The sequence below is a fragment of the Eubalaena glacialis genome, chromosome 10, assembly GCF_028564815.1.
Source record: "Eubalaena glacialis isolate mEubGla1 chromosome 10, mEubGla1.1.hap2.+ XY, whole genome shotgun sequence".
NCBI classification, from domain to species: Eukaryota; Metazoa; Chordata; class Mammalia; order Artiodactyla; family Balaenidae; genus Eubalaena; species Eubalaena glacialis.
Window position 1 is genome coordinate 2,962,188 of NC_083725.1, and position 24,105 is coordinate 2,986,292.

A 24,105-nucleotide genomic window follows, 5' to 3' on the forward strand; every position below is an offset into this window, starting at 1 on the left:
GATGAATGTCATTAAGTCTGGCCTAGGGACTGAGCCAGCCTTTGAATTAAGGCCTGAAAGTTAAAGAATTATTGTCCGGCCCTGGGACTCAAAGGGCAGGAATTCACCTCCACCTTCTCCTTCACCCCTTCCTTCTCCTGTCCCCCCAGCCCCTCCTGGGCGATCCTGTCAGGAGCTCCTGGGTTCCCGAGGGTGGGGTCACACTGGGGAGGTTGAGGCAGGTCAGGACCACCACCCCACACCCCTCCGACCTGCCTGCCTCTGTCCTGGCTCTCCCTGGCTCCCCGCACAGACCCACAGGTGGTGGCAGAGGTCCCAGGAGAAAGAGCAATCCTGCCCTGTGGCTTCCTTCCTTGGCCCCCAAGGGCCTGTGGACATTTTCCTTAACAAACATCCAGCTCGTTTGCTAGCGTTTGCTCTTCCTGAAGAGCACGCCCACGGAAAATTAAAACTAACTGAACACACTTTTTAAAAAACCAACTAAAATAAACCTTGCAGTGTCGCGAGTGGTCTAGAAGTCCTAAGGCAGCACGTCTAAGATGTGCTGGGGTCCGTGGGCCTCTGGGATTGGGTGAGACCATCTCAGAGGGTGACTGGACGTCTGTCCTTTGGTCTGCGAGACTGAGGGCTGCATTTTCCAGTCCCAAGTGGTGTCACATAGCCTGAGGGTAGGGTCAAGGATTTGGTGCCCAGACCGCAGGGAGCGGCTGGGGTCTTCCGCACAAGCATCACTCCACCCCACAAGAAGCAGAGTCAGGTTCAACTCAGCATGAATTGCTATCAGCATCATGGCCAGGCACTGGGGATGCAAGGTGGATAATCCAGGCTCTGTCCCTGCCGGGAGCCCCCAGGGGAGCGGGGTGTGGCTGAGGGCGTGCCCTTGGGATGCCTGGGTCACGTGTGCCCCAAGGGAAGCAGATGGAGGTGGGGGAGTTGGAGACCAGCCTGGCCTTTGGGACTCATCTCACAGACTTCTCCCAAAGAAAAGGATGCATTCAATCACATTTGGATGTGATTTGAAAGGATTTTTCGGGCGCTTTAAAAATCATCATGCACGTGCTGCTATCTGAGTTAGTGATGCATGCTCCCTAACCTCCTCCAACCGCACCTGTGTGGTTGGCTTTGCAAACCATTGTTTGGACACAAAGCCAGGGGCGCGGGGCGTTAGAGAGCAGGGCAGCCTGCCCTCCCTCCGCGGAGCCCTCAGAGAAGCGCCCCACGCCCAAGTTTAAGGTTTCAGGGGTCCGCGAGCCAGGAGCGCAGGCAGCGGCGTGGAGAGCGCAGGCGCGCCCTCCGGTGGCCGTCCCTGGAGCTGCAGGCGCACCCCGCCCCCGGCCTCCGCAGGCGCCTGGATCCAGATGTGCGAACCGGCGGGCCTTGCCGCACCCCGTGGGGTTTAGCCCGCCGTAATGTTAGCTCAATAATAGCCCCGGGGAGGCCACTGCACCACTGTTTTCATCCTGAGGAGGGCTATTCCATCAACTGCTCCAGAGGCCTGCTTGGTAAATGAGTTTTCTTTTAAGAATACATTCACTTGATTGCCTTGCTAGAGCTCATTCTGTCACCAGGGGACGTGTCTGGGGCGGCAGGGCCCGCGGGGGCTGGGGACCACCCGAGGGGCAGCAGCAGCGGAGGCCAGGAAGTGTCAGTTCACAGCCCTCCTGATGCCCGACTCTTGGTGCCGTTCCCCTCCTGTGATCCTTTGTCCCTCTCTCCCTGGCGACAAGAGGTGCAGTCGTTTTGCTCCCTGGGGAGAAGGGTCCTATGCCCACTGGCCCCAGGCCCCACCCTCACCGCAGTGCCTGGCACGGCGTTTGCAGGAGCCGGGGGAGCATCAATTCAGGGGACTGCGGTTGCCGGGTTCTGTCCTCACCCCAGGAGACAGGGTACACAGATCGGTGGGGTTCCAGGCTAGGTGCCCAGGAAGGTCCCCGCACCCTGGGACCAGCCTGGTGACGGGATGGGGACCCTGGAAGCCCCAGGCCGCAGCAGAAGGCAAGCTCTCGCCCTCGTGCCGCCCTCATTAGGGTCGCTGAGTGATTGAGCAGGCTGGACCCTGCTGGGGACCCAAGCTGAAAGGGGCAGACATCTCTGGGGGCAGAAACCCCACATTCACACAACTGGGGTGGAGGCGACCCTGGGAGACGCCGTGCTCCTGGCAGCTGTGATTCGTCCTTGTTCGCTACCGACCGTATAACATGTGTTTCACACTTGATGCAGCTGCACTGTTACTTCCCCAGGAACACTAGTTAGTTCAATTGTCTGTTCCCTGACAGCAAGCAAGCGGGGAAGCGGCCGGAGGGGAGGGGTAATTAATGAAGCAGGGGCACTTTGAGACTGGGCCCCGCCCGCCCTGAGTGCGACTCCGGGTTCAGGGTCCCTGCCGCCTCCAAATGCAGCCGCCCTTGGGCTGTCTGTCCTGGCCTTGGAGGACACAGCCTGCGGGCCTGGCTCCAGGGGCCCCTCAGCCCTCGGACAAGGGTGTTTAGCTCAGGCTGCTTCACTGAGGTGCGCCCCGGCAGGTCACGTCTGGGGTGTAATGGTCTTTAATTAGCATTTCCCACAGATGGAACATTCCCCAACCCCCAGCCTACAGCTAAGTGGTTCTCAGAAAAGCACAGAAATTATATTCTACCTTTGAAAACATCAAAGGAAATTAGCCTATTCCCATGGGTGTCTCTGGGTCAGCCTCGCTGTGGCACCCAGGGAGGGCCCAGCCTTTAGAGGTGCAGAGAGGGGGTCTCTGAATCAGATAATCCCTGACAGGAAAGTAAGCCGGTGCCCAGCCCTGTCCTGCTCTCAGCCCCTCCCAGGCAGCTGTGTGGCCCCCTTCCCTGTGGCTCTCTCTCCACTGGGTCTCTCATGGGCCCCTGCTGGCTTAACGCTTTACCTGTGCTTCCCTCCCAACCCCCCGCCGTCTCCTTTGGGAAGATAAATCCTGGGGGCAGGGCCAAGTCTAGACTTTGCAAACATTCAGTGCCAAGGGCAGCACTGCTTACGCAGCGTAAGGTCAACTCAGAGTCAGAGAAGTCCCTCGGTTACTGCGACTAGATTCCCCAAATTTACTTTCTAAGCCTTCTTCTGCCAACATTCCAGACACTGTGGATGGAGACATGGCAATGTCTCTGAGCATTTGGAACTTTAATTCTAGGAGAGAGAGACTGACACGATGGATAAACAAGTACATTCATAACATGCCAGGTGCTAGAAACAGCTAAGAAAAGTGATAAGCTGCGTTGTGGAGATGGGGAGGCGTTTCTAAGAAGGTGTCATTGACGAGACGGGAGGAAGGAGGAACAGCCCACCTGACACATGGGGGGAGCACTGCAGGCAGAGAACCAGCAAGTGCCAAGGTCCCGGGTGAGAGTGTGCTTGGGGTTTTCGAGGAACAGCTGGGAGATCAGTGAGTGACTAGAGGACAAGGCTGAGATCAGAGGCACATCAGCCACAGGCAAGAGAACAGAGTTACAGTTTGGCTGGGTCTGCACCTGCCAGCCCAGCTCTCCCATCAGACCCCACGTGTCTCCTCTAGAGGCTGGCCGAGCCCCCCAGCCTTGCCGTGAATATCCTGGGGACAGTGGGCATGAAGGGCCTCATTTGGCTGGGACGTCCCAGCCCCTCCCCAAGCCGGGGGATCTCGTCAGGTTACCCAGCTGTCCGGCTTCTGCTTCCTCGTCTCTAAAACTGGCATCTTAAATCCCTCCACACAGGGACACTGTAAGAATTAAGTGAAACGCCTGTGTAAGGCACCAAAGGAAAGCCAACCCCTACCTTGTAATTTCTAGAGAGCTCTCTCTTAGCCTGAGCTTTCCACCTGGATGGGTCCGAGTTCTGGCCCCCGAGCAACACCAAGCAAGCCCCCATCTGGTCTCTACCGAGGGTCCGCAGACATCAGCTTGCTTTCAGCCCTCACTCCGGGCAGCTCAACAACCCTCTGAGGGTCTTTCTGGAGTTTCTTCCCCTCCAGGCTCCTCCCCTCCTTCAGCGAGGGACGCTGAGTCCCAGAGGGATGTTATCTCTCTCAGGGCATCACCTGGGCTGGGATTCAAACCACAGCCTCCAGACACCTCCCTGGTCTCTAGGAATGTGGGATGTTGGGACAAGGAGGGCCCACAGAGGGACGAGGGATGGGAGGCAGGAGGCAGGTGCAAGAGGCCTGAGTGTGGAGGCCACAGAGCCCCAACCTGGGCTAAGCCCAGTTGTCCAGCTTCAAACCCAGAGCTAAACAAACAGCGTAAAGAAAGCCAGTGCCCTGGCCAGAGGACAGGAGACTGGCCGGGACCGAGCCCGGGAGTGGAGGCTGTGCCCACCCCCTGCCCCCCCATCAGCACCCTGTAAGCTGCAGCCCAGGGCAGGTGAGGGCGTGCGAAGGAGGATGCTGTGAAGCGCTCAGAGGCTGTTGAGAGAAGGTTTTCCACGCAGGGACCCAAATCCATGCTGCATTTGCCCTGGAAGCACAGGGAGAACCACCTTCCCACAGTTTGTAGGTAGTGAGTGGGGTCAGGCTACCGTCCTATGATCCAAGACGTCACCAGGCACCCATGCAGGGTGACCCTCCGTGGACCACTCTGGAAGGGTGGGTGGAGCCAGAGGGAGCTGCCATCCTCGTGTCGTTTGCATCAACACATCCATCACCCCTTCCCTCTCTCTATGCCCGACACTGGGGTCAGTGCACTCACGGGCTCACTTCATTCCCACAACCAAGTCCAGGGGTGAATATCCCTGTTTTACTGATGGAAAAAAATGAAGCTGGGCAAGACTAAGTTGACCAGCAGCAAGTCACAGAGTTGCAGGTAGAACCCAGTTCTGTTGAACTTCAGGGCGAGAGGGAGTTTGTTCATTCACGGAGCCTCCTCTTTCCAAGGCCTGCCCTTCCTCAGTGACCCTTCTAAGCCCCTCAGCCTCCCAGGGAAGCCTTTCCTTACAAGCAGCGTGGCAGCGCAGTCGGGAAATCCGGAGGAGTAGTCAGCCTGGGAACCATCGGGCCTGTGGCATGGGGAATCCAGAGGTTCCCGCCCACAGGACCTTCCTGAACCGTCCAGCTGCCTGCTCTGTGGCATCTCTCCCTCTCTGACCCCCAGCTGTGAACATGGTCCGCGCCTTGGAGGTGGGTGTGCCTCCCCGGTAGCCCAGCCCCTTTCAGAGCAGTGATGCTGATTTGCTGAGTCACGCAGGTTTGCTGCTGACACGTCTAGAGCGCACTTCCGCAGGGATCACAAAGATCTCTGACCTCTGACACCCTCACCCCTCTCACCTCTGGTCTTTGCATCTATCTCGTCAGACTCTGGAGCCAATCGTATGGTTTCATGGCTTCCCAGGAGGGACTGTCCCCTGGGGCTCAGGCCAGGCTCATTCCCCCTCTCCCTGTGCAGCCTGCACGGCACTCGGGACACGGACTCATCTGCGGAAGCGTCTCGTGTAACACACGCACCCTCGGACCCTTTCCTGTCTTACGTCGGAGGAGCAAAGACGAGGGGGTGAAGTCAGGGAAGCGATGCTTGGCTGGTGGGGCATTGATTAGGAAAAAAACGTGCAGACCTGCAGGCCGGCCGGGCTCAGTAGGAAGGAGGAGAAGCTGTACTTTAAAGGAAAGTTCAGTTATAATGACAAGGGAGAGACATGCAGATGACTGAGTGGTTATTTACACCAGCAGAGCTTCTGGAAAGCTCTACGGGCCAGTGTCCATGTGTGTTTCTCTGTGTGTGTGTCTGTGTGTGTGTGCACGTGCATGTGTGCACATGTGTGGCTGAGAGAGGGGAAGACGGGAAGCTGCTGTGCTGTCTCTAACACTCACGTGCCTTTAAATCGGGTTCTATGTCACAGGCAGGCCTGGCTGGCAGGTAACGTGCACATGAGCCGTGAGCACAGAGACGCCCTCACACACAGTGCGCGGATGCTGGATCTGCCCCTCTCGGGGCCACCAGGAGCCAGGAGGGACCCAAACCCCAAGAGGAGGTGGGTGCAGAGCCAGAAGATGACACTCCTGATGCGGGAGGGAGCCAGTTTCAGATACAGCTGTTAGGACGGGACTGAACTGGGGTAACTTTCATTTGTAGACACTCAGTGGACTGGAGCAAAGATGCACCCAGCATGAAGTGAGAAGAAAGGACCGGCCCCTGCGTAGGGGCCTCCAGAAGCGGGTGGCGGGTCCTCCCTCCTTGCCCGGTGATGCTGAGGGCCTGCAGCATCCCCAGCCGCCACTAGGGGGCGCAGCACTCCGCACCGAGACTGAGAACAGGGTGTCCTGCTCTTGCTCTGCAGCTGTGTTCAAACTGTGGGGCGGAGAGAGGGACTGAGAAGGGGAGAAGGGACCACAGGCAGCCTCAGCTCCCTGCACGCCTGGCCTCTGCGGAGTTAAGGAAGCAAGAGCACACAGAGGACTTGAGGACACGGGGAGGGGGAAGGGTCAGCTGGGACGAAGTGAGAGAGTGGCATGGACATATACACACTACCAAATGTAAAACAGATAGCTAGTGGGAAGCAGCTGCATCGCACAGGGAGATCAGCTCGGGGCTTTGTGACCACCTAGAGGGGTGGGATAGGGAGGGTGGGAGGGAAACGCAAGAGGGAGGGGATATGGGGATATGTGTATATGTATAGCTGATTCACTGTGTTATACAGCAGAAACTAACACACCACTGTAAAGCAATTATACTCCAATAAAGATGTTAAAAAAAAAAAAAAGCATACAGAGGAAGGAACTGGGGCCCGGTCCTCCACGGGACCTGCAGTATGTCCCCAGAGGTGGAGCTCAAAGTGCCTTGAACTGCAGGGGCGATTTTATGGCCACAGATTCTTAGATTAGTTCCTCACAACAACCTTTGAGACAGGTATCACCCCATTTCCGGGTGAGAAAACAGGCTGGCCAGATGTATGGCAGGCCAGCAGTAATGCACCCTTCTCTTAGTAGCTGACGAAGGACTTGAAATCAGAAACCTGTAGATGGAGTCAGAATTCAGCCCAGTGGCCCTCATGGCCTGTGAGGTGTCTCAGCCATGGTGCAGACATTGAGGCCGGTAAGAGGGGCCACCTAGTGTGGAGGTTTGCCTTCAGCCCTCGGATCTGGGCCCTGGATGTGGTCTTCCCAGAGATGTCACCTGAGATCAGGTGGGTGAGCTTAACCTCTGAGTTCATTGACCTTGATCCTCCAGCTGTAGTGTCCAAGGAGGGGAAACACACACACACACATGCAGACACGCACAGACACACCCACGTGCACAAATGCACACAAGCATTCATGTCGTTAGGTACTCCACTTCCCCCAAAAAGCCTAAGTCTGGTATCTTCTCTGGTTCATTCCGGTGAAATCCAAAATGTCTATTTCATGAGCAGGCATGACCCGGGGGAGGGCAGGCCCGGTGATGCGATGGCTGGGACAGCGGCATGAACCTGAGAAGCATGGGGTCAAGGCCCTCCTGGAATGTCTTCATCTGGATTCACATCCAGGAGGGATTTACTGAAGCTGATAAAATCTGCCGCTGAATATTGCTATAAAATACACTTCACCCAGAGAATCCTAAACCTGTAGATTCACCTTCCATGACTTTCTTAGAAGGAAGGACTTAGTCACAAGCCAGCACCAGCCTTTCCATTTCAGCCCCACATCCCGTGTCCCTCCTGTCCTGTTACTCACTGGTTCTCACGTGCTCGCCTGTGTCAGGGGGCCGGGGGAGCTGGTCACAGATTTCTGGGTCCCACCTCTAGAGTTTTAAAGTCAGTACATTTGTGCTGGGGCCCAAGATTTTGCATTTCCAGGAAGTTTCAGGTGATACTGATGCTGTAACATTTTTACATTTCTTACTACCTTATTAGAGGAAACTCACTGCCCCGGAAGCTGTCAGAAGAAAATGGGAGAAACTGGACCCAGAGAGCAAAAGAGACAGCGGACAGCATACTCAGAAGTATGACATCAGCTCCTGGATGGCCAAACACCAGCTCCCTCTGTCTGTGCCCACGGCAGGCATTACTAATCAATCACAGTCTTCTTTCTTGTTGAGCCAGACTTGGCTTCAGAATCCTTCTCCATCGACTGGTCCAGAAACCCGCTAAAACTGACTGGAAACGGCAGCCAAGATGACAACCCTGCACTGTATTTGACCGAGAGACCGGACCACACTGTTCCAGACACCCTCCCCATCACTCAGTCCTTCTCCGTTGCTTAATACTCCCCGCTGACTTTGAGCACGAGGGCCATCTGGACCCAAGAACAAAAGCGGAGACGGAGGAATAGCCGGGGGGGAGCGTGACCTCACGTGAGAGGGACAGACCGGAGGACGGCAAAGGACTGGGTGGCCAGTCACAGAGCCGGCCAGCGTGTCCTCGGGGGACCCAGGCCCGCAGGGCGCAGAGCACACAGGAGGGGGCCAGGGACAGTGGCTGCATTCCCAGAGCACTTTCTCTAGAAATGGACTCTTTCCCCTTTTGAAAGTGATTATGTGCCACGCTAGCTGCAGCAACTATGGCAAAAGGGAGGTCGCAGGACGCTTGCCTGGAGTAGCGAGGCATTTGCGCAGGTGGTCCTGGGGCCCCGGAAATGTGTTCACGCCCCCTGCGCCGGTGGTGCAGGCTGTAGGGAGGGGCAGAGGTCAGAGACAAAAGGTCAGCCTTGGAAGGCCAACAGAGCCAATCTGGAAAAGACACAGGAAATCGAAGGGGTCTTGTTGAAGAAAGAGGCAGAGAGAGAGAGAAGGAAAGGGCGAGCAGTGGCGTGGCAGAGCTGTGACAGGAAGAGGCGTCGGGGCAGTAAAATGTCCAAAAGCCAAACCCAGCAGCCAGGCCTTTCCTGAGCACGTGGGGCTCAGGACGGGTGGGGATGGGAGGGGGTAGGGCATCCCTAGCACATGCTTCCTCTGTCTGCTCACACAGGACGCAGAGGCCTTGCCCACAGATCCAGCCTGCCTCGCTGGCCTCTGTGTGCAGCTAGGGCAGGAAAAACGGGGAGCAGCATTCTGAGTGACCCGTGCTGTCCCCGACGGGGCGATGCCACTTAAAGGTGCTCACGGCCTGAGGGCTGGGCCGCCCACCCTGTAACGTCAGGCAGTCTGTCGGCCAGCTGCACGGCCGGATGTTTCCAACTTTAATGTCTGATGTCCATTCCATAAGCCTTGATGGAGGATCACCCCATTGAAAGCAGCACGGGGACAACTGGTGAGAGCCTGGGGTGTGCTCTGCCGACGGGTGTCCAGGACCCCAGTCTTGGCGTGATCCAGAACATATGTTTTCTGCTGCCCCAAATCCTGGGCTGGCCCCCAGGCAGGGAAAGAGAGAGGAGATGCCTTCCCAGGGGCCCCAGGAAGCTGGGATGCTTCGGATTCCTTAGAGAGTTCTGTACACTCACATCACCTCACAGAGTCAACAAATAAAGAAACTGAGAAGGTCAGGAGTGATTGTAGAGCCAGAGCTTATTACCATAATCTGCACATCAGGAAGGAGCCAGGTCCTGCTTTAGAGCCAGTAATTTACAGATTCAAGTAAACTGTTATTTAGTAACAGTTCGTCACTGGGCCACCCAGCATGTATTGGGAAGCGTGTAGGAAACAGTCATTCCCCCCCCACACGCACGCGCGCGCGCACACACACACACACACACACAACGATGCCTCTGCAGGAGGGGTTGGAAATGTGCTTCCTGACTCAGCTGCTCCCTGACTGTGTGACTCCGAGGGAATAACATCATCTTTCTGAAGCTCTGCATTTTAACAGAGGGATCCTAAGACCTTTCGGGTTCTCAAACGCTTCGGGGGCTTCTCTTGGCAAAGCACTGGGCCCTCGGTGGAGGCTCAGTCCCTGCAGCCACTTCTCCTGCACGAGCGTCGGAAGGTCGAGCCAAGAGGAGGCGCCACTGAGCCCCAGGACGAGCCGGGACGCCAGGTCCAGCCACCGGGCCAGCAGCCCCGCCTGGTCAGCCTGCTTTTGCTTTTGTCCACAGCGTTTTACAGACTTTTCAATCTCACCATGCGAGTCTAGCTTCAGGCTGCCTCGCTGGTGTGTTAGTAATAAATTATATCGTACTGCGTGGGTCTAGCTCTTTGCAGTGGTTTACTAAGCGCTTTTACCTACAATATGCCACTTAATTCTCACGACTGCCGGGAGGTGAGGGAGCTGAGGGTCACAGGAGGCGGGGCACGGGCACAAGTTCAGAGTTCACACCTTGGCCGTCCCTGCCCTGCCGGCCAGGAATGACCAGGGCGCCGGGGCCATCAGGCCACGGGCTTCCTTCTGTCCTGCTGACGCTGACCAGGTGCTGTGTGCCAGACGTGGAGCTGTCTGCGGGGCATCTGAGCAACGTCTGAAAAGCAGCAGGTACTCCAGTCCGTCTGTCCTCTGCAAAAACAACAGTGTCAGGACAGACGGAGGCTAAGGAGACATGAGATCGCATCCAGTGGCGTGGACGGTCATTGGTGGGACAGTGTGATGTAGGAGTGACGATACAACAGACCGTGCGAGGTGACAGCAGACAGCAGCCTGTGCCTGTCACCAACAGCAGCAGATCTGTGTTAAATTTCCTGAATTTGATCATTACTTTGTGATTACGTGAGAGAATGCGTGGTTCCTAGAAGGTGCAGAGCAAACATGGGTGAGAGCTGCTCATATGCTATTTGTGTTCCTTTTTTAAAGGTTTGAAAATTTTTAAAAATGTGCAACAGGCAGATTTCTTGAGTAAATACGTGTCTCTGATAAAGAGCGTGCTGCCTGAAGGCCCATCTTAAAATTGAATTATAGAAATAATTCTGTAATTCTAACACATGGCGTCGTGAAAGTCATCTGATCAGATCTGTTTGCCCCTTCCCGTGTGGGCATGCGAATGTGCGTGCATGTTCACATGCACACACATACATGCATGCACGCACATACATGCTTTCACGCACATACATGCTTTCACGCACACGCACATTCACACCCAGTGCTAGAAAAACTCCAAGGCAGCCCTTTACCTCTTTGGGCACCTCTGACCTTTATATTTATTTTATATTGGTCTGACGGTTCCCAAATAATGTAAGCCTATTGGTCTTGGCTTTGCTTGACGTGATCCTATAGAAAACATCTCATTCTAGCACTTAAGTATTTGAAAACAGCTACGGGTTCTCAGAGTCTCCTCTTTCTCAGTTCCTCTCCATAGTTTTGCATATTTTAGATCCAACTTGGACCTTGGAGCCTTCCCAGAGTCTCCTGTCAAAACACAAATTTGCCAGAAGAGAAAGACAGTGGTTCAAGCCCAAGGCTCTTATTACACACTTTGCAGGCCTCAGTGCTTTCACACTGAGTGCTACAAGCCAGCTCGGTAAGTTCCTAAGAGTCAAACCCATGGACCAAATTTCTCTGCTGGAGCTCTCACCCCCAGCACTAAATATTAGAACAATAAAAACCCTCGCAGATTACGTGTCTGGGCCCAGATTCCTGCTCATTAGGAGCTAAACCAATGTCTGAGCTTTTCCCTCCAAGGGCAGGGCCATTCCTGGGGGGTTGGTAGGACTGAAAACGCACTCTGTTCGAATTCCGAGTCACCTTCACAGGAGAGGCCACATGAAGCCATGGCCTAACTGCTGACCGGTGGACCTGCCACTGAATCAAGGCCCAGATGGAATTTCAGCAGAGGTGGGACTATGGGTGGAGGGTAAGTGTGAGCAATGCACGGGCTTTGGAGCCAGATCTGGGTGTAGGTCTTGTCTCCTCCAGGATACAGTAGCTGTGAGAACTGAGGAAGCAAGTCAGCCACCCCACGCCTCAATGTCCTCACCTGCGACAATGAGATAAAATTATCTCCCTTCCAGGGCTGTAACGAAAAATAGAAGAAATAAGGGCAAAGCTGTGTGGCCCTAAGTAGGCACTCAACAAGTACGAATTATTTATGGATGTGGTCACCATTCCAGAAAGGTTACACATGATGCAAATTTGGCAAAGGTCTACTCTGTGTTTTCGGCTATGTAAGAAACAAATTAATTATGAGAATAACATCAGTGAAAGCACATCATAGTCAGTAATAAGAATTTTAAAAATGTGTTGGGAAAACAACCCATGATATATTGGGATAAAGCCAAGACAACCAGTAGACAAACTGTGGCCAAACAGATGAGCTTCTGTGCTGTTTAATACACTTAATAAAACAGTGTAGCTTCCTGCAAGTGCTGTCTTACCAAACCGAAATATCCCAAGGGTTTAAACAGAAAAGATAAATGACCCTGTTCGCCTTATGCAAGAAGTGAGGTCTGTGTGAGATGGTCCTGTTCAGGACCAGGAGGCAAGGGCGGCGGGTGAGGGTTGATGTTTGCTCAGCTCACGTGGGCTAAACGTCTGAAAAAAGAGGGAGGCTTTTGGTACAGAGGGATTAATGCAGAAAATGGTAACTTTTCTTGACACAGTGCGCACTGGGGAGCTTTCTTGTCGGGCAGTAAGTGAGTGAACTGTGTTAAGATGCAGATGAAAGGGAAAAATGTAAGAGCAGATACCGCTAACTGTGACCCCCAATTCAGAGCTCAGGATGCCACCTGCCCACCAGCCTTCTGTGGGTGCACGTCTGCGGCTGGAGTGAGTTTAGGTATCTGATAATCCATAGCCCCCAGGGAAGGTTCCCTCTCTCTCCAGTTTCAGAGGCAGCATTACAAGTCACAGACGGGGAAGTCAGGCTCCATGATGACAATGGCGACATTCTTGTAGCAGCAGTGGGAACAATAGGGCTGGTTCTGTTACACTGAGTTAACAGCGGATTCATTGGCGAAAGGCTGTCCTAATAGCACTGAATGAGTTTAATGCAATGAAGGAAGCCCATACAAAGAGTCCCCCCTAGACTGACATCAGTGATTCACCAGCTCTCTGATGTCTCAGCATTGCTCAAGGGCTGCTGAGACCTGACAGACTCTCCCAGCTGGAAGGAACCAGAAGCACTGTCCATTTCGAGTTTATCATTTTGCAGGTGATGAGACTCAGACCCACAAAGGATATGGAGCTGTAAGTCACAAAGACCAAACCAAGCTCTGGATGGACTTGCATTCCTACCATAGCTTCTTCTCTTGGAGAATGCCAGCCATCCTGGGAGTGATAAAATGTCTTGTGTGGAGAAGGGAGGCTTTTAGGAACTGCTCTCCTTTTGAATCAGGGGCACTTTCTGGCTTTAATTCAGGCGGTGCTGCCGGCTTCTCTGGGAAACAGAACGTGGGATGGCCACGAGAAGGCGCCAGTGCCCCGTGCTAGGACACTCTTCCCTACCTGATTGCCCATACAGCGTGTGTATATTTATTTTCAATGAGGTCAGGAGTATCAAGGTTGTAAAATAACATATTTTCACTTGTTTTATTCCTACATCCCAGACATAGCTTTTCTGAAGTCAATTATCTCCCTGAGACGCTGTTCTCCCCGCCCCCTTTCTCTCTGAGCTGCCTTTCAACACATCAGAGTCTCACACCAATAGACTGAGAATTGGGGGGTGGGCGGGTCGCTGGGGGGAGGGAAAAAAAGCAACTTTTTCCCTGACTGTCTCCCTGTTCTGGCGTTTTGTTTTAAATGGCAGTCTGCAGATGTAAGGCCTCTGTTCTCCGGCCCCGTGGGGGGAGACTAGAGACAGCTAGTGCTGTGATGCTGCCTGGGAGGGGTCAGGTGTCAGCTGGGAACCTCCCCGGCCCCCCACGGGCACAGGGCCTCCAGCACCATTTCTCTGGCGCTGCTCCTGGCGAAGGACGGAGCAGCATTCGTGGAGAGGTCCCCACAGAGGACAAAATGAGGGCAGTGAGCAAACGCCCCCAGACTGAACTGTGTCGATACCTGGTGCCGTATTTCAATGGAGGCTTTGTCCAGAGCCGGGTGACCGGGAGGGTGAGAGGGCACGAGGAAAGAGCACGCGTGTTCACACACACACACACACACCCTCACACATGCAACCGGGCAACAGCTTACAGCTCTTCCCAAGTGCAGACCTGGAGCCTGGCAGACACCTGAGTTGCATGTGGTCCAAAGGCCACGTGCTCCTTTCAGGGCTGCCATTTCTGGTGCTCAGAGAAGGCCACTGGCTTCCGTGTCTCTAAGACAGTAGGGATCCTGTGGGTCAACTGCAAGCCCCACCCGCTCAGTCAGGACGCCTGCGCCAGCCCTGGGCGAGCGTATGCCCTGGTTTACCAGCAGTACCGCAGTGGGCAGCCAGTGGGTGGGGGGATCACTTCTGGTCCCATCACTGGCCCCCACAGTTCATCACAGAAATGCCAGTGGGTTTCTGACCCTGCCCAGCCCTCTCATCAGTCTAGATCTATTTTGATATTTTTAGGCTTCAAATAACACAGTAACTTCTTACTCCAATGCATGGTGATCTTCTCTGTTCTAAGGGAAAAGCGCAACACAAAGCCTTAATTTTGGGGCTGAGAAGAAGAGGTCTGGGTGCATCCATGAGTATTTCAATTCCATAAACCTCTACTAAGCTCCTAGTAGGTACCAGCAGAACTAAAACCTAAATAAGATCATGTCCATTTCCTGAAAGTACTAGGAATCTACTGGGAAAGAAAAATAAATACCAATACCGCCATCCCATTAAAGCCATCCTAGAGCTATGGGAACAAAGATGGGGGTTCTTGAAGGATGAATGGGAAGTGTCTAGTCAGAGGAGAAGGAACAGGAATCACAGGAAGATGGGACCTCCTGAGCAAAGGTGTGTCACAGGAGGGTCCGTGGTGCTTGGGGCGGGGAGGGGACGCAAGCTGTCTGGGGTGATCCGTATGTCCAGTGAGGTTTCTTCCAGGTGGCAAAGCTGCGGGGCACTTGGCCCAAATCCGCCCCACACATATGCCTTGTTGAGTGGTGTCAGGGTTTAAAGTCAGCTCTGAATGCCTGCAGGTGATCCTTTAGATGAGGTGCGTTCCCTCTAGTCTGTAGCCCCCTGCCACCCCCCGCCTGACCCCTGAAGGCACTTGGGACTGCAAGTTCTGTTTTAAGCCTCCCAAATGGAGCACCTCTGGATATAAGGGTCATGGGGCTGCAGATAGGAAGGGAGGGATGCTTGTGCCAGCACCGCTCAGAACTGTTCTCCTGCCTCTGCTGAGAAGGTCTGTCCACCAGGACCCATGGTGTCAGAAAGTCCAGTCCACTCCAAAAACAGACAGGTTGCTTGGCAAGAAGAAGGGGGTTGAGTCACACTGAGATGATCATGTACAGTGCCCATCGCAGGCCCTCACCACCTGTTGCCTAGTGGAGACCAGCCCGGGGGTGGCCAGGACCCAGGGTCAGGCGCTGGGGCGGGGTGGGCCGGCTCCTGAGCCCAGTAGCCGCCGCTGTCAAAGGTGCCACGTTCTAGAGTCTCCGGACCTCGACTTGACCTTCAACGGGGCCTTAGCCTCCAAACCAAGAAGTAGCATTGCCTCAGCCAGCCTCCCAGGGCCTCACTCTGGACTGTGCTTGGGGGACACAGTTCTCTCTGCATTTTTGATGTCATCTTTTTGATCAACTATTGTCGATTGGCACTTTGTCACCCTCTGGTGACCTGCAGACTTTACCAGCCTTAACTTCTTACGCCTCTGAGTCCCGGCCAGTCCTCACTAGCTAAGCCACTTGCTAGCTCCACCAGGTCGCAGAGATGCCCTGTCCAGCGTGGGCTCCCGAGGAGGGTGAGGGTCCTACTGGCACCACCCACTACCCCACCAGACCCAGAGTCTGCGCTGATTCTACCGCATTCTCTGCAAAGCCCAGAGCTGACAAGGCGAGGGCAAGCAGGAGCTGTGAATTAGTCCCCTGAATATGCAGGTCATTTAGATGGAAGGAGATGGAAGAGGACAGGTGCTTCATAAATTTGTGCAGCCAGGGGGTGGAGTGGGGCGAGGACAGAAGCCGGATAAGGCCCCAGGGAACAGAGCGGGCGGGACTGGCCTTCCAGGCTGATTACTCCCTGCGCGAGGGGGCAGAGACGGCTGCACCTTGACAGCCATAAGGCTGCTGAGCTCAGAGCTTACCTAGAAAGGCAGGGAGCCAAGAACCACACAGCAAATTCTTGAGCTGAGCCTTCTGTGGAGGAATCCCTGGCCCTTTTGTGTAGAGAGAGAGCAGGGGGAGGGGGGATGAGAAGAAGGGTGATGGGAGCACAGGAAGTTGAGGAGAGGGAAAGATAAGACGAGGGCGGAGAAGGGCTGATGAGGGAGAGCTGAAAGGTAAGGGGCTGGGGTACCAGCACTCCCGGGCCCCACCCCTCCCCGGCCCTCAGGGTTAGCATCTAGCTGGACACCTACATAACCCCTCAGGGAGGGGCTGCAATCTCCACTCTCCCTACTGCCTAGGCTTATTCAGAAACATCTAGTGACCTGCCATGTCCCAAGTGGCTCAAGTATCCAATATCCCTACGCCTCCCAGCTCTGTGCCAGAGCAAGGAGACCTCTCTGACCCTGGAGGCCCATCCACGATGTCCCAAATGGCAGGATTCCTTCCTTCTTACGGCTGAGTAATATTCCGCTGTATGGATATACCACATTTTCTTTACCCATTAATCCATCTGTGGGCGCTTATGTTGTTACCACATCTTGGCTACTGTGAATAATTCTGCCATGAATATTATACTAAGTGAAATAAGCCAGACACAGAGAGACGACTACTGTGCCATCTCTCTTACGTGTGGAATCTAAACTAGTGAACTCATGGGGAGGCGGATGTGGGGAGATGCTGGCCAGAGGGTGCAAAGTTTCGGTTATCAGGATGAGTGAGTTCTGGGGATCTAATGTACAGCAAGGTGCCTATAGTTAAGGATACTGTATTCTACACTTGGAATTTGCTAAGAGGGTAGATCTGAAGTGTCCTCATCACACGAAATGTGGTAGCTGTGTGATGCCTTAGTTAGCTTGATGGTGGGGATCATCTCACAACGTATCCATACCTCAAAGCATCATGTTGTACGCCTTCAACACGTACACATTCTACCTGTCAATTATACAGCAGTAAAGTTTAAAAAACCCAGTTCACTTTGGAGCAATAAGGGTGGGATGGGGAGAGGAAGAGGGGAAAGTGGCCCCGGTGGTCCTTTCCCAAGCCCCCTCCCCTCCTTCTGCCCAGCCAGGCTGATTCCGGGAACCTTGTGCAGTCCCCCACCCCGCGAAGCCACGTTGAAGAGCTGACTGAGAAGCTGCCCAAACCCAGCCGAGCCCTGCCTCTCTGCAGCCCTCCTACAGCTCCCAAAATGCTCAAGAAGAGAACAGCCACACAATCACAAACAAATGTAGGCATTTGTTCTTTGAGGGGGGGAGGGAGGCGGAGGTTTCGGCAGCAAGAATTTTTTCTATTTTTTTCCTAATTGGCTCCTTTTGCTTAAAACCCAAGAACCCAGTTTTTGCCCAAAGGGGAGGATGGCATGGAGGCTGGAAGCGGAGCAAGCACTCTGGGGGGGGGGCCTTCCATCTCCTTAGGATGATGCAACCCAAAGTGATCGCTTAACAGGGACTCATTTTAATAGCCTACAAATGAGAAGTCGGAGACAATTAAGATTCATTCCCAATTAATTGGTTTTTTTCTTCTTTCATTACCAAGAGTTGCCTGTCAGATAACAACAAAGCCTTAGAAACAAACAGCCAGCAGCCTCCACTTCAGTGGTGCCACCTGGAAGGAGGCTCGGAGCCTTCCAGCCTCTGGGGTTCAGCAAGCGACTTCCCAACCCCTCCGTGGGCAGGAGGGAGAGGACATCCTTAGCAGCTGAGGAACCTCTAAGCCGTGAAGTCACGGACGCGTTTATTACTAGGACACTGCCGAGTACTTTTTTATAGTTTTTAATTCCGGTTTATTTACCCTTGGGAGTAACGGCCTCAGCAAGCACAATTGATGACTGACTCAGCCTCTGCTGTGGCTCCGAGCAAAGGCCCCCTCCCTCTCCCCGCCACCTTCCCTTCTCGGATCCTACCAAAATTCTAGGCGACACCAGCCTGAGATGACAGCCCCTCAGAAGGCTGGCGCTCACCCCCCGGGGACAGTGGCTGAACAGTACCTCTCTCTCCCCTATCCTGCCGCCCACATCCCTGCCCCAAGGGAGCCAACCCCAATGCCCCGCACCCCTGCCGACTCTGCAGCCTTGAAATGACATCAGAACATGTGCTGATGGCATCCACCCAACGCTTAATCGGCGCCAACCTGATTTAATCCTCACAGACAGCCCTCCTAACCAGACACCTCCACTATAGCCAGTTCTCTGATAAAACAAACAAACAAACAAACAAACAAAAAACAGGCTAAGTAACTTTTTCAAACACACAGAGCCGGGATTGGAACTTAGCTAACCCCCGACTCTCTATTTCCTGCACAGTTTTGATCTCTGACCCTCTTTTTAGGGCGCTGGAGTCACTGGAAAAACCCTGACCTTGCCCCCCACCCCTGCTCTGATGTGGGAGAATGTTCCCGCTGAAATCCTGGCCTCACCTGGCTCTAATGGCCCCAAGTGGATGGCTCTGAATAGCCAAGCTGCAGAGACACAAGGGCTGCAGGTCACAGAGTGGCTGGGCTAGGGAATCAGTCCTGGGACAAAACCCCGAGATTCCAGGAGATTTCGAGAATCTGCCCGTTTAGAAAGCAGGGCTGGTCCTCACCGCTCCCACCAATAGCCAGTCTCGCGGGGATTAGGGTTATCACTGAACCTTTACTTTATTATTATTATTATTGTTGGTTGAAATGCCTTGTGAAAACTGGGAGAGATTTCTTAGGAAGGCAAATAATGGGATGCATTTCCACTCTGGCTTTATAATTAATGTTTGCATCATTTATCTTTCGTGGAAAGATGATTCTGACTAACGAGGTTCTGGGCCACTAATTCATTACACTGCCTTGTCACTTCCTGTGCCTTCTTATTACCCAGAAATAGACTCATTAGTCAGAGTTCAATGACGGGGAGAAATTGTCTTCGTTAATTTAATTCCCTCACTCATTCTGGGTCCCATGTTTGTCCGAAATTGGTCTTTAGAAGGGGGAAACATTGGTTGCCTCAAGTCTTTGCTTCTGTCTCATTATACCTTCCACTTTGCTCCTGTTCAACAAGAAAAAGGCCAGGACAGCTCAGAGCAGTGGCCACATAGGCCACTCAACTCAAAGCTGTTAAGTGGTAGGTGAGGGGACATAGCCCAAGGATTTAGGCACTTGTAACATATAATTGAGGTGCTGAGATTTTTTTAACCTCTATTCTCAATTTGTAGTACTACCTGGGAACACTTAAGAATACCCAGGCATCACCCCCAGCAGTAAATGATAATATATACACATATTTGTATATGTATTATATATTATATATTACATATTATATATGTACACGTATACACACACACACATAGGAATGATACAAAGTGTCCCCAGAGTCCTCTATCACAGGCATGTAAGGTGATGTGATACAGTATCTATAGGCTGGGCTCTGGAGTTAGAGAGACATAAGTTCATGTGGGCGCTGTGTGTCTTTACTCCAGATGCTTAATCTCTCTGAGCGGTACTTTCTCACCCACAAAACAGGAATGCCAATAGCTATCTTTCGTTATTATGAGGATCAAGCTACATGAGGCACCAGAAGCAGTTCTCGCAGTGTGCCAGGACTATTAGGAACTTGGAGGAAAGATGCACTTGGAGTTAAATTAATCAAGACTCAGGCAATGGGAAGAGGAAACGCCTTCCAGCAGAACTCCAGAGCTGGTGCACATGGAAATGTCCGAGGACGCCCAGGGCCACCCAGACCATTTGAGTGGGGATCCCCAGGCACAGGGTGAGAGCGCCAGTGCTTTTATAAGCTGCTCGGTGGTTCTAAGGTCAGGGTTGAGGATGACTCAACCTCTTGAGGTCTGCAGGGAGCTGCTTCAACCTCAGTCAAGCAGAGAGTAATAACCCCATTGCGTCTTTTTGAAAGGGCTGCCCAGAGATGTTCCACTCCCCGAAGGAGTTCACTGCTGTAAGACTGGGATATTCCCCTGGGTGGCTCCACGAGCACGATTAGGACCGACGTTGTTCCAGGAGCTGGGCGGACCACGGGGAGTAAAAGCAGCCCCAGCACCTGCTGTCCTGGCGCTGCCAGTCTCTCGGGGAACTGGAGCCAACTCACCAATGGATAAACTTAAGTACAAATCAGCACAAACACGCCGAGGGGAGCAGGTTGGTCCCAGGGCCGTGACCCAGCCTGGGGACCGGGAAGGCTTTCCCAGGGAAAGGCATTGGATTGAGTTATAAAGGATGCCTAGGAGCTCCTAGGGAAAGAGCAGGAGTGCTTTCCAGGCAGAAGAATCAAGGACCAGTGCAAAGCCCATATGGCCAGAGCAGGAAAAGCCGGGGAAGAGATAAGCTGGAGAGAGCAGAGACCAGGACGTGCAGGGCCTGAAGGTTTGGTTGAGGGTTTTGGTCCTCCTTCATAAGGGCAAAGGGATGCTCTTAAGTTGAGGAATTTTAAGTGGGGCAAACAGATGGGATGGCAAGATGGAATAAGCAGTTCCTCAAGTGCACTCACTTCCTGGCCTATGGTCCTGAGGGTCAAGGTGATGGCATGACGGTGAGGCCAGGTAAACACTCCCCCACCCCACCCCCTGCGCTGAGACCCTCTGCTCAGCCCCTTATGGGAATCACCATGGTCCTGATACGCTCCCTAGTGGGTGGGGCTGTATCTCTCAGACATGCAGGAGCAGAAAATATCAGAGAACATCTGCTCTAGATCTTTACCCACCAAGAAATGGACCAACAACTCAGCTTCCAGAAGTGTTGATATCAGCAACCTCTAGAAAGTCTTGTCCTCCCCATGGTAAACTCTTCATTTGGAATTCTGGTATGTCCATCATCTGTTTGTGATGGTAGCTCTGTGAGTCTGTCACTAGGAGTCTGGCCATGTCTGGTGGACTGATTCACCCGTTTGTGGACTTGAAAGGCTGAGGACCATGTCACTGGTGAGTGCACAGTGGGACCGTCAACTGCGACTTCTTGGTTTTCAATCAGCCTCTGCCCGGAGGTCACGGGCTTCTCTCATGTCAGGATGTCAGAGATGTGTGTGTTCACTGAGTATGTTTCTTCATTCTGAGACCCACTGATCTGGGAGGGCGTGTTGCAGGCAAGGCTCCATATCCAAACAGACCAGGACATTGGCAGAATGGTTGACCCCCATCCCTTTCAATGCCCGTGTGTTTGTGGTACATGATGTGTTCACAGTCAGTAATCTCACCCTCAGTGATGTAAATAATTATAAGTGAATCCTTCAAGTTTGGCCACCACTGTCTGTGATTGTAACTTTCATTTAAATAGAGGAACATCTGGAGATGGTAAGAGAGGAGGCAGGCCAGGGACAGGGGTGTGGACCTGTCATGACCTGTGACCAAGGCAGTCCTTCTCCCCAAGCCAGGAAGGCTGAGATCTGATGGGTGTCAATCAAGGAGGTGAAGAGTAGAAAGTTCAGAGGCCCCCATTCAGACCCTGGCCTACAGGTAGATGAATTCAATGATCCCAGGCAAAGTGCCCTGAGACCAGACTTGTTGTTTTCAATTTTAAGGGGAGAAAAAGTGCAGATTAAATGAAGTACCCTGGGTGAACGTTTAGCACGATGCCTAGCACACACTAAAAGTCACAATATTATACATACAATTAGTTTTTATTCCTATCACTATTAAGAGAAATAAGAGTTAGAGAACTTGATGTGTAGCACTATGTTACAATATTTGTTACTCACTATCTCAATTAATTCTCAATGCAGCAGTGAGATATATATCATGCCCATTATGCAGATAAGAAAAGTGAGGATCAAAACGGTAACTTGCCAAAGGTCAGGAGAATATGGTAGGGCAGGGATTTGACTTGCAAGCCTGCCTATTTTCTTTGATCCACGGGAGCCTCTGTTGTTCCCAGACACTTGTGCTGAATCTTGATTAATTCATGCAGTGACTGTGTTAGTTTGCCTGGGCTGCCATAAGAAAGCACCACAGACTGGGTTGTTTAAACAACAGAAATTTACTTCCTTACAGTTCTGGAGGTGAGAAGTCCAAGATCAGTGTGTCTGGTGGGTTGGTTTCATTCTGGGGCCTCTTTCCTTGGCTTAGAGATGGCCATGTTCTCCCTGTGTCCTTACATGGTCTCTCATCTGTGTGTGTCTGTGTACTAATCTCTTCTTGCAAGGACACTGGTCAGATTGGACAATGACCCATTCATATGACCTCAGTTTACCTTAATTACCCCTTTAAAGGCTCTATCTCCGAAGACAGTCACATTCTGGGGTACAAGGGGGTAGGGTTTCAACATATGAATTTTGGAGGGGACACAAGTTACCCCATAACAGTGACCACATAGTCCAGATAAAGCTCTGTGTCCTTCACTCACCATAGCTTTTCATATCAACGCAGTGACTGTGTATCTAAAATATTTTTCGCCCCGCAGTGCTAAAGAGGCTTTTCCTCTGAATGGTTAGGCAAACGTCAGGATGAAGACCCCTTACTCCAGAGCTGAGGTATGGAAAGGTTGGGTAAGCAAGTAGCTGCCCCAGCTGTCAGTCTTCAGAGGAGATCCTCTCTTAATCTTCCAGAGGGATGGGAGGGAATGTGTGAACATGACTGGCAAACACAAGAAGCACGGAGAGCCTAGTTCCCCCAACTTCATGGGGGGTACCCGTACGTCGTCTGCAGAGAGCAGCTGCGTGGGTTCTGTCCCGGGCGCCAAATAGATGCACAAAGGCATCAGCTCCAGGAGAACCAAGTCAGCCACACAAGCTCCGAGGCTGTGCTCAGTGGGCCTAGTCCCTTGTTCACCTCTCTGCTTTCAGTTGGCCATGAAAGGATGGTGACCAGTGTAAAAAGAGGCTTTTAAATATTGCTGGAAAAAGAAAATGTTCAAATCCAAAAGAATGATGTAAGAGAGGCATACCCACCTTCCCAATAACTCCGTCCTATAACCTTTGGCTTTGGGGGATAATGAACTACATTTCAAATCCACTAGGTTTGTTCTGTTCTACTAAAATGATCAAATGAACATATAGGAGGAAGAGTCGGGAATGGAAACGCCTGGCCTGCGTATTCATTTGGTACCTGGCACTTGGGGGGAGACAGCTGGAGAGAGGGGGAATTTAATTTCCTGGGGCCCACACTTTTCTGAGTGATTGGCAGGCTAATTTTGCTCTCCACTAGGCCTGGTATTGAAAGGAAGTGAAGGCTCAGAAACCTGCCAAGAACTGTTCTTTGCTTTTGGCAAAAATTCTAGACCTCATCAGAAAAATTAAGAACTAGGCTTAGAGATTTGGGGAGCCAGGATGAAAGGAGATTGTTCAGGTAATGATAATGAGTAGGCATTGTTAGAGCATCCTTTCATAGGTACTCTTCTCTGATGTGGTCTCCTATTAGGCTTATAAAATAGAACCATACTTCATATGCCTTTTTCATGATGTAAGAGGCTAAGAGAATTAAATAAATTGCCTGGAGTCACACAGTAAATTGGTAGTAGATTCAGGCCTCAAACTTGAGTTTGAATCTAAGCCTGTGCCCAGTTCTCTTCCACCTCCCTGGGCTGGTACCTCCAAGACCGTGTCCAGAGGGTGTCTACTTGGTCCAGAGTTGGGCTGATCTAAACAGCTAGAAAGGAGCAAGTCCTGTGTGATTTAAAGACTTCTCCTCCCTGTCACCCTGTCCTCTTCTGGGACAGTATAGGTGCTCTAAGTGGGATACAGCAGTTAAGCGCATGGATATAATAATGAGAGAGGGGCAGATTCAAATTTAGCCCTCAAGGTCACGTGACCTTGGGCAAATTATCTCATCTCTTTATGCCTTGATTTCCCTGTTTGTAAAAAGAAGATGATAACACCAACATGATAGGATTGTTTTGAAAATAAACTATGTGAGAGAGAGAGAGGTGTGTGTGAGTGTGTGCATCTGCGTGGCTTAGCATGGTGTCCGCAATTCATGAAGGTTAGCTTTAAAGAAATGTAACAGAATGGTCCTTGTCAGAAGTGTGGGGCTTCCTGCCGCCCCCGGAGCAGGCCTTGCAAAGGTGGCAGAGGAGCGGCTTGTGGAATTTGACCACCTCACACTCACTGCTGCCTCTGGACACCCAGAGAACCCAGGGCCCAAGAAGCACAAACTCCATCGGACAGCCTGGCCCTCCTTCCCAGCCAGAACCGGTGCGGACGGACAGAGCGATCAAGGAAGGTCACAGAGCTGAGAGTGGAGAGAAAATCAG